The 18,332-nt window shown below is 30.5% G+C and overlaps 1 protein-coding gene across 6 annotated transcripts in view; it reads left to right on the forward strand.

Moving 5' to 3' along the window:
* Positions 1 to 1,648: 1,648 nt before the first annotated feature.
* LOC147808303 (uncharacterized) overlaps positions 1,649 to 18,332 on the forward strand; it is a 36,382-nt gene continuing 19,698 nt past the window's right edge. For 3 of the 6 annotated variants that reach the window (XM_087166487.1, XM_087166492.1, XM_087166491.1), the window contains exons 1-5: positions 1,649 to 1,892; positions 4,245 to 4,520; positions 6,845 to 7,034; positions 12,300 to 12,386; positions 16,402 to 16,627. The gene's annotated coding sequence lies outside the window, so the exon portion shown is untranslated. Of the gene's footprint in view, positions 1,893 to 4,244; positions 4,521 to 6,844; positions 7,386 to 12,299; positions 12,387 to 16,401; positions 16,628 to 18,332 lie in introns of all 6 variants that reach the window. The other 3 variants (XM_087166489.1, XM_087166488.1, XM_087166490.1) reach the window with 3 other exon arrangements.

Raw genomic sequence — 18,332 nt, forward strand, 5'->3', positions numbered from 1 at the left:
ATAAATAAATAATATAATGTAAAAAAAAATAAAAGAAAAAAATTCTTAAATTATCCTCAGATGGGGTTCGAACCCGCACCCCTTCGCTTAAAGCGTAAGTCACTAGCACGCGGTCTTAGCCGTTGGACCACGTTTATATGGGGGATCGTGCTACTACATAGCTTGAAGTACCCTTTCCCGGTTAGTTAAGAATAGACTTAAGGGGCGTTTGCAGCCCCCCTAATAGGTCTATAAAAAATTTTCTTTTGTAGGGTAGTTCGGGAGGCCAACTTTCCGTCCGAGTTTGAAAATTATAACTTAATATTAAAGGGAGTTAGACGGACTTGAAATTTGAACCTTTCTCCCGTCATTTTATTTTATTTTATTTTTTATTCCATTATGTGTTTTTTCACCAAAAAAGACACTTGCAATCGTAGTCCAACGGCTAAGACCATGTGCTAGTGATGTTCGCATTGAGCGAGGGGGCTTGGGTTCGAGCCCCAGCTGTGGTCAATTTTTAATTTTTTTTTATTTTTCTTCTTTTGTTTATTTTACATTATATTATTAATTTAACGTGTTTTTCGATATATTATAGAATCCCATATATAAAAGAGAATTTTTTTATTCGGAAAATTTCCAATAATGCTTAAAAACTTGAAAAATCCCGGAAAATTTGTTTATTTATATTATATTATTTTTTTAAACTCCTTTTACTATATTTTCACGATAGTTTAACAGACGAAATACGTTGTTCTAAGTATAAAATCAATGGTGCCTCTTTGTGAAAGAAAGCATAATGGAATAAAAAATCAAATAAATTAAAATGGAGGGAAAAAGGATCAACTTTCAAGCAAACCTACTTCCCTTTAAATATTATGGGTCAATATTAAGGTGTGATATCGGGCCTTGCGTTAGTTAATATTGAAAAATGACTTCGAATTTTTCAAGCTCATTAGAAGACGAATTCCCTCTTTTTAAAGCTTTTCAGAAGACTATTTTAGATATACATGCATAGTAAACTACAGGGCGCCACATTGTGTACCTCCTATGAGGTCTATATATTTTTCCTCTGCTAGGGTACTCTAGTATCCGGTAATATAATACGTGGTTCAATATAAATATTATGGGTCATTGACTTAGAATTTCCTCATTTTAACGCTTATTAGCACACTATATACATACATGAACTATATTGCCACATATACGTGAACTATATTGCCACATTGAATACCCTAGGATCTATCTTCGCTTACTTCAACCCCATAATAAGCTTATAATTATTTACCTCTAGTAGGGTCCACTAGTACCCGGTAATGTTCATGTATTATACGTGATCCGATATAAATATTATGGGTCAATAATAAGGTAAGATATAGGGCTATGTGTTGAAACAGAATATTGACTTCGAATTTCCTCATTTTAAAGCTAATAAACACACTGTTATATACATACATATTAAATTTGATTGTCATATTGTGTCCCCCCCCTACAAAGCCTATCATTATTTCCTCTGGTAGGGTCCCGCTCAATTACCCGCAGTGGAAAGAGTTTTTTGCGCATGTGCAAATTGCGTCGATATGCGATTGCTCATTCAATTTGATTGCAGTAAGAATGGTCCTTAAGAATAATACCTATATCTTGTCTTACTGAAAGGTACATACTTCTACTTAAATTTCTTTATTTATTTTATTTTATTTGTATTGTTGTCCCGCGATAGATTTAAATGTACTCACTTCAACGAATTTAATTTTTAGGTACTACCAATTATGTATTATAGTATACCATTCATAATTTATTTTCTTTTTGGTGGAAGATTTTTGTATCGTAATCTGTCATGGAACAATTGCAGTCTTGGTAACCCACAAGAAACTTTCAAAAGAAAAACATAGGAGGAACCAACTTGTAAATTTTAAGTAACTGGCAAACCTTTCACTTTCTTTTAAAAAAAAAAAGAGATAAAAATTGTTTTTAAAACCATTTAGCGACAGATCACGACATGGAAATATACCCTATTTAAGCGTGGTCTTAAGAAAGATACAACTCTTAAATTAGGGGTGCAGAACCTTTTTGATTGAAGGGCCACCTGTACAGCAGGTTGACTAAGAAAGGGCCGCATATATATTTAGACATGTAGACGACAAATGTTGTAATATGTGTTCTAATTTTTTTTATCAATAAACTTAGTAAAATATTTGTAGAAAATTAAAGTGTTCAATTATTACATCTGGGTCAAAAATGAAAAAACTAATAATTTTTTAAAAATAATTTCCATTTTTATATCATAAAAAATAGATTTATTAAAATAATTAAATAAACATTTGAAGAAGAAAAGAAATGTATTTTTTTTTAAAAAATCATATCACACAATGCAAAAATTATTCATTTAAAAATAAATTATTATTAAAAAGACTGCAATGCTCACAGGAGGAAAGTAGAAAATAATATTATATATAGTATTTAGTAATATAAATTCAAAATGTACTTTATTATTTCTTTTTAATGATTATTAGGTTTTTTTTATATAGTAAACGTACACTGACTTCTTTGCATTTCTGTTTTGACTATTTTGCACTTCTGCTTTTTTTTAAAAAAAAAGAATTATATTCAAACAAGTCAATTTCTTGATTTTTTCGATACTTTTAGTTCTAAGATTTGAGAAGGAATTTTTTTGTTGTTTTTATTACAACTCATCATTTTAACGGAACGTCCCATACTATTGATTAATTGTCACTTTTTTCTCTGTACCGTAATATAGATAACCGAGAACATAGAAAACTGAGATTTTCAGTGTTTTAGTTTTGTTTTAGGAACTCAGAACAATTTTTTTTTCTGCTTTTATTTTTAATTAACTCTTCTCTATATAGACATTTTTATTATGACCCAGCATTTTTCCCAATGAACGTTATACTAATAAGCTTCATTTTGTAGCAATTCCTTTCTTCTATACATATGGCAATGTGAAAAATTTAAATTCGATATGCTGAATTTAGATTTTCATTAAAAAAATTAAGAAAGTCTTTTGTTTTTGTTTAGTTTTTTTTTCTTTTAAAAAAAAACTTCTCTTTTTACAGACATTTTTATTATAATGCAGCAATTTTTAGAACATTTCTGTTAGACACATTCTTGACCTGTTCTGGTATTTGAAAAACTGAGATGTTCAGCTTTAAAATTTCTATTCGAAAATTAAGATAAATTTTTATTTTCTCTGTTTCACTTTTGTATATAATCTTTAGTTCTTATAGAGATGCATTTTCCAAAGCGCTTCTAATAGGCCTTATTTTTTAGCGTTGTTTTATGAACACGTTTTTTCCAGAAAATATTATTCTTAGCATTGAACTTTTGGTTTCAGTGTTGCTATGCTCTGCTGAAGAATTTTATTTGGCCCCAAATATACGGTATTCGGCAGATTTTTTTTTTTGCCGAACATTTAGTACTAGACCAAATCACAATTCGTTACCACATTCGAACAAATGACATTCGTCGCTAGTCTGAAATATTGTACCAAATACCATTCATAACCGAAATACCGCATCAAAAAGTGTTTATTTGCATGCGCGAATAGAAATTCGCCTCTCGTAATAACATTGCAGTTAATAATAATAACGTGGAAAGGTATAACATATAAAAATAAAATCACTTAAATTAATGGAACTCAGCACGAATAAAGCGTGTCAAATGAGCGATTATCTATTACCTAATAAAATTATCGAAAATTTCAAATCTATGTGGGAATGCATAGCAATTATTGCCCAAGGAAAATGGTTGAAAAAAAGAAAGATCTGCCAAAAGTGCGCCAAAAAGTGATTATTTAAATGGGCGATCTGAAACTCGCGTGTTGTAATAATATCGTTAGAAAAATTTAGGATTTTCGAAATTATGTTGAAAAGCGGAAATAAGTGCTTAAAAAATCATTTTGATATATGATAAAATCGACTTAAAGAAAGCGTGGTGAACATACATTTACTATAGAATCAATAAAAATTTAGAGCTTCACAACGTGATGACTCAAAAGTGCACAAAAAAAAAATTTAAGAAATTTTTTATATTTGAAATTTTTGTTTATTTTTTATTGAGTTCAGAAACTCTTGCGGGCAGCACCTCAGTGGTCGGAGGGCCGCATATGGCCTGCGGGCCGCAGGTTGTGCACCCCTATCTTAAATACATAGCTATTTCTTTACAAATGTATATAAATGTAGGAAAGTGGAATGTTTATAAAGAAGTGAAATATTTAAAAAGAAATTAAGAATTTTATTTTAACATTTTAGGTCTGTCAATCTACTATGGATAAAGAATCATCAAAATCGTTATTTTCTCTACTGTGCTGTCCTAATATATATGGAATTAACTTTGAGTCCTCTAGTTTAAATGAAGTTCTTTCAGTTTTCGAGGACGAAATATTACTGGATTGCTGTTCATCAGCAGCAGAATATGCTCTTGTTTAATACCTCACTCACATAGTGGAGCCAATCGGATGGAAAACTGTCTGGAGGTCAACTGGAAAATCTTCTATTGTTGATTCAGAGTTAGATTTCATAGTGGAAGTAATACTTGTATTGACTTTTTTATTGTAAAATATGAATTTTTTATTGTCGATATAAATCTTCCTGGTAGCATTTTGATTATTCAGAGCTAAATTTCATAGTGGAAGTATTACTTGTATTGGCTTTTTTACTGTAAAATAAGAGTTTTTATTGTAAATATAAATTTTCCTGGTAGCATTTCATTGTTTTGTTGATTCAGAGCTAGATTTCATAATGGAAGTAATATTTGTATTGTCTTTTTTGTTTTAAAATACGAATTTTTATAGTAGACATAAATTTTCCGGGTAGCACATTTCATTGTATTGAATATTTTGACCCTTTGCCTGCTGCAGGCATATATAAAAGCTTTGCTAACTGCCTCGGGTGTACATATAAGCCTTTCTGTAGTATGCAAAGTGTCACTATCAGTAAAACTACTGACACTGCTTTGGAGTGCAATAGAATGACCTTGAGAGCAGAGTTGAAAAGATTTAGGACAGAATGTAACATGTCCATGGTTTAAAATGTCCTTTTCCAATTCCCTCAAATTATGTCACAATTTTAAAAAAAAATTGTGAAAAATGAAGTTTTACTTTTTGAACCTGAAACAAAATGAAGACTTTTTGTTTTTATTAAAAAAGTTTATTATTATATTTTATATTGCATTTATTATCCTTATGCAAAGGCATAATTTATCAGTATTAAAAGCATGTTTAAGAGATAAGGTATTCAGTGAATTGTGGAGCTTCAAAAGTTATAAATCTTTTCATATTATATTATTTTTCTTCCAATAAGTTAAAGCAACAAAAAATGCATTTTTTCTTCAATAAGTTAAAGCAAATTGTATAAAAAGTATAGAATATTTATTGATATATGTAATTATTATGTGCACAATGGTGACACATATTGAATTTTTATAAATGTTCAAGGTTTTGGACACTTTAAGACAAAAAACTCAAATCCCCTGTCCGAAACCCCAACCCTGTCTGAGAGTGTTTTCAGACAAGAATAGAAAGTAGATCATGGTTCTGCAGTTATATTGATTGTGTTTCTTTCAAGTAGTTCACACTTTTTTGCTATTATTTGACTTCTGTTTTTGTTTCTGTGTGTGAGAATTTTTTTTTTTTTTTTTTTTTGTAAATATGTCTGAGAGTGAATTTAAGCTATTATTTTCCTTCATCTTTTGAATTTATAAATTATTTCAGATGAAGACAACTCTGATTGCAACTTGCAATTTTTTTTTATTATTATGATGTTTTTGTTTTTGTTTTTTTTGGTAAAAGTAAACAGTTTTAGATTGTAAAGCATGCCTCTTTTTCTGCAATAGGCATTAAAACTATGAGCACTTCTGTGGAAACCGGTGGTACTGGGAACTGAAAGTATAAGAGCTCATTTCTATTATAAAGTATAAGTTTATAATACTGTTTTCAAGGTCTTTAACTCTAAACAGCTATGGTTAAAATGACCAGAGTTAACATTGCATTTGGGTAAAATAGTGCTATCAAGAGTTAGAAAGTGTTTATTTTTTATTAAAAAAATACCTGCATTTTTTATCTTAAAGATAGTCAGGCTATAGAAATATTCATATTTTTGACACATTTCTATTCAGTTCTTGCTGTTGTAATCTAAAAATCTTATAAAATGTCTTGAAAAGTTTTCTTTTATTCCTTTTTATTGTGAACCCTGTATGATTTTGATTTTTTTGCAAATATCTTAATTTTATTAGGAGATTTGTGTAATTTTATTTATTATTAGTAATTAATAGTGTGGTCTATTTATAAATGATATCACATTTACTATCAATGATTTTGAAATTGTGAAAGTGAGTTTTAAATTTGAATAATTTTTCAATTGTTCAATTAATTCTGTTGTAGATCCATATTGTTTTTTTATCAATCTGATAGACATTTCCATTTAATTTTTAATTAGTACAATGTCCTCACAATATGCAAATTTCAGATTTGAGTAGACTATTTGTTCGGTAACAATTTATTTGAGAAACTCTTTTTTACTCGACATTTGTATTCTGTCATAAAAATTCAGAGGATTGATCATTATCAAAATTTTAATAACAACCTTTTTCTATTATTCGAAAATCAATTTATGAATACAAATATTAAAATTGCATAGAAAATTACAAAGTGGGTTATTTTAATCACTGCATTTTCTTTTTTTAAAAATAAAAAAGTTGTACAGTTGTATTTAACTTAGAAAAAATTGTATTTTTTCCAACCGGTATTAATAGTTTTGAAGAAATTAAAGATTTTTTGAAGTTTATTTGGTTCATTTCATATTTATTATGTTGGTTAAAATAAATAGTTAAACGATTGTTAATTTATGTTTAGGTTGTGAATGTGGGAATAGTTAGAGGCTGGTGAAATCAGTAATCGGAGCTGACCTCAACCAGATACAGTGGATTCAGCACGAAGTTAAAAAATGTTCTAGTGTTGCTTTACCATTAGTTGAGTTGTTTGTAATCAGTGAAGAGGGCGATGAAGTGTATCTTAAAACAGCACTTGCTATTGAGCATGTTTGGTAACTATATCTACAAAAAAAAAACTGTCTTGCCATCACAAGAATTCTATGCAACTGAAATCGTCTGCTGCTGTGGAAACAGGAGTAAAACTATTTTGACTGAGAGAGAATCAAAGAGATAATGTTACTCCGTCAATCCGCAAAAGTGCAAATCATATCTCCTCTTAACCAGCCAAAGCACGAGTATGCAGGAATTGTGATGGCTAGACTGTATATTAACTTTTTTTGATACTTTGGGATTATCTTGTTGACCTGCACTAAGTACCTGTACTTATATAAGTGTTTAATAAGTAGTAATCAAAAACTTTGATTGCCATTATAACTATTTTGATTTTTAGAAATTTTTTGGAAGTTAGTATAGTTAGTTCACCATAAATAGAACTTAATAACTGCACATATCAATAAACTGTTTAATATTTATCCTCTGCTTAATATCATGAATCACTTTAGCTTCTTTTTTTTTCTATTTTACTATTTTCTTTTGGGGAAGTTCTTTTTTTTTCTTCTCATTTCTCTACATTTTGTTTAATTTTTTTAAGCATCAATCAGGGTGTGTAGCGTTTGTAAAAAGTACTTAAAGGTGCTTTTTTGGGGATTTGGTTATTAAAAGCTTTTAAAGGTGCTTTTTTCAGCTGGCGTTTTTAAAAAGTGCTTTTTTTCCGAATAATTTTTTTCCCTTCAGTGATATCTGGTGGATCCCATGCATTTCACGAAAAATGGGAGTTTGGTACGTAATCATTCACACGGACTTCATGCCGTACCCACATTATGACTTGCGCGCAGGGTTCCCACGGTCCTTGAGAGTCCTTGAAAGTCCTTGATTTTTTTTGCTAAATTTAGGTCCTTGAAAGTGCTTGAAAAACGTCTTAGGTCCTTGAAAAACTTGGTAGGTCCTTGAATTTGTCCAATACTGCCGGAGGCCCTTTTTATAAAACACCCGCGGATATTTCTCGTTCTTTCTGTTTTGTTCCCGAGCTCTCTCACGTGGTTTTTACCGCCACCGTTTCTAACCGGGCCTAGCGTCTTGGTGTCTGTCAAGCGCGCGGAGCACAGCAAACAATCAATGCGTTCGGGGCGAGACTCCGCTTCATCTTCTGTCGCATATGCTTAGATCTTCTTTTTTCTTATCGAAACTGGAATACTCTCGAATTTCGTAACAATATGTACCTTGTAATTTGCAATAAATTTGCCTTTTTACCATCCGCACTTGTCCTTACGTTTGCGTCATTTCAAAACTTTATTGTAAAGCGTATTCGCAAAGGCACGGCTTTGTATTTGTGTTATGTAGTTTAGACTAGTTATGCCTGGGAAGTGCTATTTTAATCCCCAATGGATGGATAATCAAGCTTATTAAGAATGGATTTTATCGATGCCCGAAAAGAAGTTCAGAGCCAAGTGTCGATTATGCATGAAGGAGATCGATATCGCGAAAATGGAAGAATCTTCTCTGAAATCACACATCAAAGAAAGGTAAAACAAAAAAGCAGTCTCATGCCCTGAGTTCTCTTTTTCCAAAGACATCAACATCTAATTCATCTGGTGTAAATACTCCTTCAACATCGTGTGCCCCATGTGAAGCAGAAACTTTAGTGGCCGAGGTAACATTGTCTTCTTATCTGGTCAAAAGGAATGTGCTTGATGCTGAAATTCTCTGGAGTCTGAAGTGCATCACTAGTAATTATTCATGTAACTCCTGTGAAGGGATTAGTAAATTGTTCTCCAAAATGTTTGCTGATAGCTGTATAGCGAGACAATTTTTTTGTAGTGCCACAAAGTGAGCCTATTTGGGCTCCTTTGGATTGGCACTATACTTCAAAGGGATTCTTATAAATGAGCTGAAGAATGTTGATTGCTACACTGTACTCTTTGATGAGACGTTAAATCAGTCTCTACAATCTAAGCAGATGGACATTATGGTAAGGAATTGATAATAAAGTTTGCACTAAGTATCTTACCTCCCAATTTATGGGTCATGGAACTGCAGAAAATATTTTGTCCTCTTTTTACAAATGCATGGATGATGGTTAAAAACTCTCTAAAATACTTCAATTATCCATGGATGAACCCTATGTCAATTGGAAATTCTATTAGAAGCTTCAGTGTGAATTAAAAGAGAAATATTCCCACCAGGTCATATTCATTGGCAGTTGTGGATTACACATAACGAATAATGCTTTTAAACATGGTGAAAATGGGATATGTTCCTTCTAATTTTTATTTTCAGAAAGAATTGTTGCTGCATAACATTTAGAGAAGGTTGTGTAAATTATGGATGAATAATTTCAGAAACGATGTTTAATCGAGGAGAGGAGGGGGTTATGGAATACCTAAGATTTAGCTCTGTCTTTCATGCAGCCTTCACATGGAAATACACAGGATTAAAGGATTTCACCATTAACACCTCATTACCATTAGTGATAGATTGTGCTGAAAATGATTTTGTGAATTAATCTGTAAAACCAGTAGGGTTGTTTTTAAAAAAATATAAATTTTATTCCATAATACATATACTCTCTTCTCTCTATATAGGCAAAGCATTTAGGTATTATATTTGAAATTAATTATTGCCCCAACAAGCATTGTTGCTTCTAGTAAAATAGAAGAGAATAATTTTTAAAATTGGTCTTAGATTAAGGTCCTTGAAAAATTTTGTTGAGGTCCTTAAAAAGTCCTGGAAAGCCCTTGAATTTTAATCTCATCATAGAGTGGGAACCCTGCTTGCGCGTGAGCGCACACTTGAAACCGAAACCCGAGTGCTCCAATTCGGATAGAGAATATCAGATCCTTATGAAATGTTTTTCTTTTTAATTTATTTTTAATTTTGTTCTTGTTTATTTCATTTTACTTCTAGCACTTTTTTTGACGTAGGGGGTAAGGTTACTTTTGTTCTGAGTTCAGGGTCAAGTTGAATTCACTCGGTGATGTGGGAAAGTACTGATTGTTTCGATTTACGCCCGTTTCTTTTTGGGTTTTTTTTTAACGCTAAAACTGTTTCAATAATATCATTGATTGAATGTGAATTTTTTGAGTGCTTGAGAATCTTTGTAAAGTGCTTGAAAAGTTTTTAAAAAGTGCTTATTTTTGATTCAAAGATTTGGCTACGCACCCTGTCAATTGAAGAGCAAGTTTACTATATTTTATATAAAGTTTGTAGTCTTTGAAGTTATAAAACTTTTTAATAATGTTATTTTCTCATTTTTTAATTCTTTTATATTTAAATAAGTTTGATGGTGCATATTTTTATTTATGTCTTTTAAATGTTATTTATGTTAAATGTTATTTATGTTATTTTAAATGTTATTTATGTTAAATGTTATTTATGTTATTTTAAATGTTATTTATGTTATTTTAAATGTTATTTATGTTATTTTAAATGTTATTTATGTTATTTTAAATGTTATTTATGTTATTTTAAATGTTATTTATGTCTCTTTTTTTATTCGGGTTTTGTAAAAAGTGCTTATTTTTCTATCTTTTTAAAAGAGATTTATTCTTGCCATATTGAGTGTCATTTTAAATTACAAAAAATACATGATTTTCGCAATTTTCTCTGCAATATTTATCAGAAACTAGTTATTTTACCATGATTATGTAAAGTTTTTGAATTTTTTTTTTGAATTTTATTAATTTTATGTTCATAACTTTAAGCCATAAAAATTTTTTTTATTACTGATCCTGATTATGATTTTTTTTTTTTGAAAAGTGAATAAAAATCTTTTTTGAGTGCGTAAAAGGTGCTTATTTTTTGTCGAAAAATCTGGCTATACACCATGATTTTTTTTTTTAAACCTTAAATTTCTGTATTTTCCACAAACATGCAGAATATCTTGTTTTTAAAATGTATAACTATTGTAGATTTAAGTAAGAACATTTTGTTATCATGTTGATCATTATGATATAGACGATTACCAATGATTTGGAAAAAAATCATCTGTAGCAGGATAGGTAACTTTTTTAAAAAGTGCTTAAAGGTGCTTATTTTTGGTTTACATTTTTAAAGGTGCTTTACATATTCGGGATTTTTAAAAAGTGCTTAATTTTTCTATCTTTTGAAAAAAGATTTTTTCTTTGTCGTATCAATTATCATTCTAAATAACAAAAAATGCATGATTTTCATAATTTTCGATGCAATATTTATCAGAAACTAGTTAATTTATCATGATTATGTAAAGGTTTTGAGAATGTTTTTGAATTTTATTTATTTTATGTTTATAAATCAAGAACTTTAAACGATAGAAATTTTTTTTTATTATTGCACAGATCCTAGTTATGATTTTATTTTTTGAAAGTGCTTAAAGTTATTTTTTTGAGTGCAAGAAGTACTTAAAAGGTACTTTTTTTTGTTGAAAAATCTGGCTACGCACCCTGCGTAGTAAAGAACACATTTAGCCTAAGGGAAACACATTATGAAACATGGCTCATTAAGAAAAAACACAAGATATGTAATTTTATTTGTTGGCGAGTCACGTCATATAGAGAGCGAGTTCTATTGTTCTTTATTAAGTTTTTTTATTGTTATCAGTTTCAGTATAAATTTTATGATTTATGTTTGGCAACATGTATTTTCTCTCTGTCCTTTTTTTTCCTCCCTACTTTTGCTTGACAATTACTTAAGTACGAACTTAAGATACAATTAAATTAAGATACCACAGGTTAAGATTAAGATACCACAATATAAAAATTAATTTTCTATTACAATGGATAAATAGTCAATATTTAAAGCTAAGAGACTGGAAAAGTTCATGAAAAAGCACTTAAATGAATAATAACTTTCAAAAACTGGAATTTAGAAGCAAAAATTGTGCTAAGTTCACAGATAAAAATACTTCTTTTAGCATGCAACATTTTAAATCCGTAGTTGCATTACAGAGGCTGTAGATTGACGAACCATTTTTCTTGCCAAGTTTAACAGTTGATAATTCTCATAACTTAATTATTAATTAATTAATGGTATTTATTAATGTGGCAAGACTTACTCTAAGGAAATAAATAATAAAATTAAAAAAACAGACAATTCACTTTAAAAAATACCAATTAAACCCTGAAAAAACTTAGTAAGCTGAGTCTTTTCTGTAAAAAATCTGTTTTTTTTTTATTTATTTATTTATTATTTTTTTTTTAACATCCCTGTAAAAATTAACCTTTTTATTGGTATCAGTTTATTGTAACAATAAGTTTATTCCATACAAAATCTAATAATAATTTTCATCAAATAAATTGAATAAGGTTTTATGTTTTTAATTAAAATGCATTTTAATTTTGCAGATTCTTTTTATTGCATTTGCAACGACCTTGGGGTGGCGAGGAAGATATCCAATATACGGAAGACATTTTAAAACCTCGATTGCAGCTGTATGTCTTTTTTAAAGCATATTTTTATAGTTTATTTTTGTTAATGATCTGACATTGCTTTTGTAAAAACAAATATTTTATCAGTTCAAATGACTTTGCACAATACTCCCGACCTGGTTGCCCTACTAACCAGGCTTTGACAGCGTGGTTGGTAGGGCAATGGGCACATGTCGGAGAGATCGTGGGTTCGATCCCCGCAGGCCCAAGACTCCTGGTGTAGTAAATGGTTACTGACGCACTTTAAATCTGTCGGATCACAAAGTTTTCTATTTTTCCATAACAGATCAATACCTCTGGGGGTACTGATCCAGGAACTCCCTTGTCTTCTGGTTTTGGATCAAAATTATGAGGATACGGAGTTGAGGATTTGTTGTCGTAAACCCAGAATTGAATCCGCTGTTCAACAACGCTTATAAAATAAAAAAATATTCAGATCTGTTGGCAACATTTAGAGTTCAGTTGCTAATTGTTCTAATTAATGGAAAATATATATCAATTGAAATTGTATAAATAAATGAAGCAACTGTTTTAGTTGGAAGAAAAATAGAGCATTAAATAATTTAAATCAAATTATTAAAATTTGCTAATAAAATCAGATTTTTATCCTTTTTTTTTTTTTTTTTTTTAAAGTAATAATTTATGCAATTCTAAAGAAATAATTTTAGCAGATCTGAATTTCTATCATGCAGAGATAAAAATTGTATATTTTATTTAAAATCATTAGAACTGGAATTTATACTTGGCATCTCTTTCATTTGTAAATATTTTTTCTGATAGAATAATAAATGTGATAAGAGATTTATTTATTTATTTTTATTTCCAATGGCAAGGCAAAAGGCATAAGTAGAGAGATGAAATAAATAACTAATACAAATGTACGTAGGATAACAAAGAAAGAAGACCAAAGTCATTGCTTTAAAAGTTCTCTTGCTTCCCAATATCTTGAGGACTTAGTGTGTCCATGAAGGGCCCCACATAGAAGCAGGTGGTCCCTGCCCAATTGCTCTCCAGATTTACAAAGTGGACAAAAAGGCGTAGGTGATGAGAGATAAAAATAAACTTATACATAATTATTAATTTAAAATATGCTGCATATAATTTATTTAGAGTTTCATGTTGTGTAAATATCAATGATTTAAAATTATAAAGACAATATTTTTTTAAATGTGTCATTAATGATTTTCCTCAGGAAATTTTCTGGACTTTTGAATTGGGCTTTCAATTATCCTTGATCAGAAAAGTGCAACGCTAAGAACTAGTCAAATAAAGCTTTAAATATAAAAAAATGTTAACCTTGCTGAAAGTTAAAGTTGAAATTTAAGTTTAAGTGAAAGTTAAATCACTGTATCCAACTGTAGGTAGTCATGACAGTTCCAGCAGCTTTTAAACTGAAGATCTGCTGTCATCAATCAAATACACCAAATTGAGGTTCTTGTATTGATTAATCAACTGGTATGTGGAAAGTTGAGTGTTTAGTTGCTTCTCTCGTGAATAAAACATTGCTTTTTCTCTGATGTCTCATATTTCTCCAGTTTTTTATCATCATTGTCATAGTTGACCAGACAGCCCAATGTGGGCCAATGCCTTCCTCAGAAGATTTCTCCATAAAAACTTTCGATTTATCTTTGATCTACAATTCTTTTCATAAATTGCAAGAATATCAGACACCACCGAATCCACCCATCTCTGCCATGGCACTCCCCGTTTTCTTGTCGCAGAGGGTCTAAAAAGCAATATCTTTTTTTATTGTATTGTCATCACTCATTCGAATTATATGAATCATCCCAATTCATTCTATCTATTTTTATGTATTTAATAACACCGGGTTTTTATAAATCTTGTGCAGTTCAAAGTTAAATCTTCTTCTCCAGTTATTGTTCTCATTCAAATATACTCAGTGAAATCTTTCTCTCGAATATTGTGATACAATCTTCTTCCAGTTTTGTCACTGACCAAGCTTCAGAAGCATAAAGTCCAACCTGACAAGAGTTTCATACGTTAAGAACTTAGTTTTGCTAGATTAAAACCTAGATTAAATAAATCTTCTCAGCCCATAGGCACCCCTATTTGCCAAATAGTCATTTTTTAAATTTTATTTCAGGAGATGTTATCAATAGTAGTAATTTATCCTAAATAAGTGCTACTTTATTATAGGGGTTTACAACTTTTTTGAGTGAAAAGTCGCTTGTACAGCAGGTAGATTAACGAAGGGCCATCCACACATTTAGTCATGTTGGTGGCAAATATGATAATAACTTGCTGTAACTTTCTCCCCTCACCAGGGAGGTACAGCAAGTTGCTGGTCCCTCCTAATCTATAAATTGTTTCCTCTAAACATTGCATTTTCCTTTTACGAAGTTAATTCGTTGACCTGTATACTTATTTTCAATAAAAAGTTAAAACAAGTATTTCTTTTGCATTAAGAAAAGTATTACTGTGGTAAATTCATGCATTCTTTATATTGTTTTTTAATTATTATTATATTTATAACAGTCATTGAACAGCCGACCCAATTTTGGGCAACTCCATAGCCTTGTAATTTTGCACCAATCCAGAAGAGAAAAAAAACCTCCTGGATCAGTACCCCCAGAGGTATGATTTATTATGGGAACATGGAGAACTTTGTGACTCGACAGATTTAACATGTACCAGTCACCATTTACACCTTGAAAAGTGCTATGTCCATTTTTTCTTAAATATAGGTTTTGAGCTGCTTCCACATTCTTAAACACTCATTTAGTGATGTGACCGTTTCTTTAAATGGTTCATTCATTTTGAGCGCTATTCTCATTTTCTTAACTAAACCCATTTTGAGCTATGTCCGTATTTTAAAACACTCATTTCAAGATATGTCCATTTTCTTACTCAGACATATTGAAATACTCCTAAAATAAAATGCTCATCAGCAAGTTTTGGAAGTCTGTAAAAGTCGTATGATCAAATGTTTTCTAAAAATAGATATTTTGATGTTCTTTTTTTCCTTTTCTTTATTGAAGAGCACACTGTTGTTCAAAATGTTGAGAGTTTTTAAGATTTTGTCAATTATTCAAAAAATTACTTGATTCAATTTGATATATAGTTGACATAGATTGATATAATGCAAATAGAATAACCATTTACTGTTTATAATGCACGTACACAACCACTCATTTGAGTTAATGGATGCTCATTCAGGGTTGCCACTCCATAGGGAAAAACTGGAAAATACAGAGAATTTAAAAAATTACCTAATGACAGGGAATTATCATTTTTTCCCCTGTTTTTGAGTTGAAGATATCAAAGAAATGAGGGAGGTATTAGGTATATGGCCTCCCTTTTACACATAATAACAGTAGCATTTTTAAAAAGTGCTTAAATGTGTTTATTTTTGATTTTCGTTATTTAAAAGCCCTTAAAGGTGGTTTTTTTACTGGGTTTTCTTAAAAAAGGCTTGATTTTTCCCTTTTTTTCTTTACTGTGTCAATTTTCGCCACATGTCATGCAATAGCATACTTTTAACATTGTTCTATTCTATTTTTTCACGCTTCATTCAGCGTAATGTCAATCTAAAACGTATGAAAGTGCCAATCATTTGATGAAATGCTTGCGAGTCTGTATGTGTGCCAACTGGACTGGATTCGTTGAGATTCTTGCATTCTCATGTGCAACTCTGCTGCATTTTGCAAGATATTCTTAATTTCAAGCTTCGTTTTCCATCCTCTGATATCGCACCAAAAAATCTCTCGATCATTTCATAATGGCTAATATAATCACGAAAAGAGTTCCTTGTCAGAAATTGGTTTATTTTATCATGACCATGTAAAGTTTTTGAAAATTATTTTGCATGTTAATGTATACAGTGCTTAAAAATATTTTTTGAGTGCTTAAAACGTACTTTAAAGGTGTTTATTATTTGTTGAAAGATTTAGCTACATACCTTGTCAAAAAAGGGGTGTTATTAGGGGTATGTCTCCCTTTATAACAGTTATTTGAGCATGAGTAATAACGAAGACTAAAAATTTGGTTATTTTTACAGTTACTTTGACATGAAGAATAACATTCTGCCCAAACCCATGATATCCAAAATAAAAATGATTCTGAAGCAAGCAACCAAAGTGCAGAAAGAGATCAACCTGATGTATTCTGAAATGAATGTGAGTGATTCTGAAGCTGAAATCAATGAAGAGGACTTTATGAGTACAATTGAATTGAAAGAATGAACTGCGAACTAAAATGGAAATATTGGAGAAACCAGTAATTAGGTAATTCTTTTTCCTTGTAAGATGATTTTTCCTTTCTATATAAATGTTCCAAAAGGTATGCTAAGACTTAAAGATTCCTTTTTTCTAAAACAATAGTGCAAGTGTTTCTATTTTATCAGAGCTTTTTCTATTTACAGTAGCTGGCCAAATTATTAGACGCACTATAAGGTTCAATGTAAAATCTTAATCGAATCATGAAACAAGAAAAAACCGTTAATTGTGAAAAACTTTCCTACCCTGCCTGATTATACTTTTTAAAGTGCTTAAAAATATTTTTTGAGTACTTTGAAAGTGCTTAAAAGGTGCTTATTTTTTGTTGAATAATTTGGCTACACACCCTGTATACAGCTTTATTGTATTTACGTGACTGAAACCAGTTTGCACTTGTTTACTTTAGTGTATCAATTTAGACTATATATAATATAAATTTGACAATTGGATAAATTTGGCAATATATTATATAAATATAGAATATTTACTATTTCAAGCATTATATTACAGTGTAAAGTCGCGTATCCGGAATCGGTGGGACTTCCAGAAGTCCGTATAATACATTTTTCCGTAGAATTGACCCCCAAGGTAAACAAAGCTTAAAATGATCTAATAAACAATCTGAGTCTAAGAAGCAAAACATAAATAAACATTATTTTTAAGGGGAATATTGTTTTAGTATTAGAATATCTAATCAATCAAACATAAAATATGTATTAGAAAAAAAAATATTATTGCTAAAAATATAGAAAATGAAAAAATTTGACAGTTATGAAAATATTAATCCGCCATTTTGAACTAGAACGATTCAAGCAGGAAGGGGAAATTCACTTCATTCTGGAACAAAGCTTAAAATTATCTAAATCTAAGAAGCAAAAATAAATAAACATTATTTTTAAGGGGAATAATGTTCTAGTATTAGATTATCCAATCAATCAAATATGAAATATTAGGAAAAAAAATTATTGCTTAAAATATAGATAACGAAAAAAAAAATTGACAGTTGTGAAAGTAATAATCCGCCATTTTTAACTAGAATGATTCAAGCAAGAAAGGGAAATTCCCGTCATTCATTAAGGTGGGTAGGTGGAGGAGAAAAATTCATTTCCTCCTTATTTGTGAAGGAAAATAAGTGTAGAGAGGAGATCATTCAAGTTGAGGGTGGGGAAGTGACAAATTATTGTTTTCTCTTCAATCATTGGCTATCAATCAAGCATAAAGGCGGGCACGATGATGGGGTTCTCTTTATTTTTTCTTGTGAGACTGAAAGAATCTGCTAAGGAAAGAATGTTACCCCCTTTTTTCCCCGCCTCCTAAATATTACATGGTCAGGAGAAGAATGAATATTTCTCAAGGACGTGTATCCTTTTAGACCTATTCAAATGTTCCATTTTGACTCCCCCTCCACGTTAATGCTTGCAGCATTTACCCTTTTCTTTCAATAAAAAGGTTCCAGGAAATGCCTCTTTTACTAGCCAGCTGCATAAGAAAAGAGACGGGAGGGGACACAGTTGCGGTCTTTTGAAAACAAATCTCCCTCTTTTCCTGCGATACAGAGTAGGAGCGTCGCTAATGGTCACTCAATGATCTTGGTAGATCTTCTCTTCTTCCCCTTTGTGATTTATGGGTTCAATGCATAAATCAGGGGTTCAATGCAAGCTAGAAGAGAAAACTTGTCAAAAGACCCTTTTTTTTTTTTTTAAAGAAAGGGGGA

This window comes from Parasteatoda tepidariorum, chromosome 6 (genome assembly GCF_982258835.1).
Source record: "Parasteatoda tepidariorum strain Cologne lab strain chromosome 6, Ptep-v5.0, whole genome shotgun sequence".
NCBI classification, from domain to species: domain Eukaryota; kingdom Metazoa; phylum Arthropoda; class Arachnida; order Araneae; family Theridiidae; genus Parasteatoda; species Parasteatoda tepidariorum.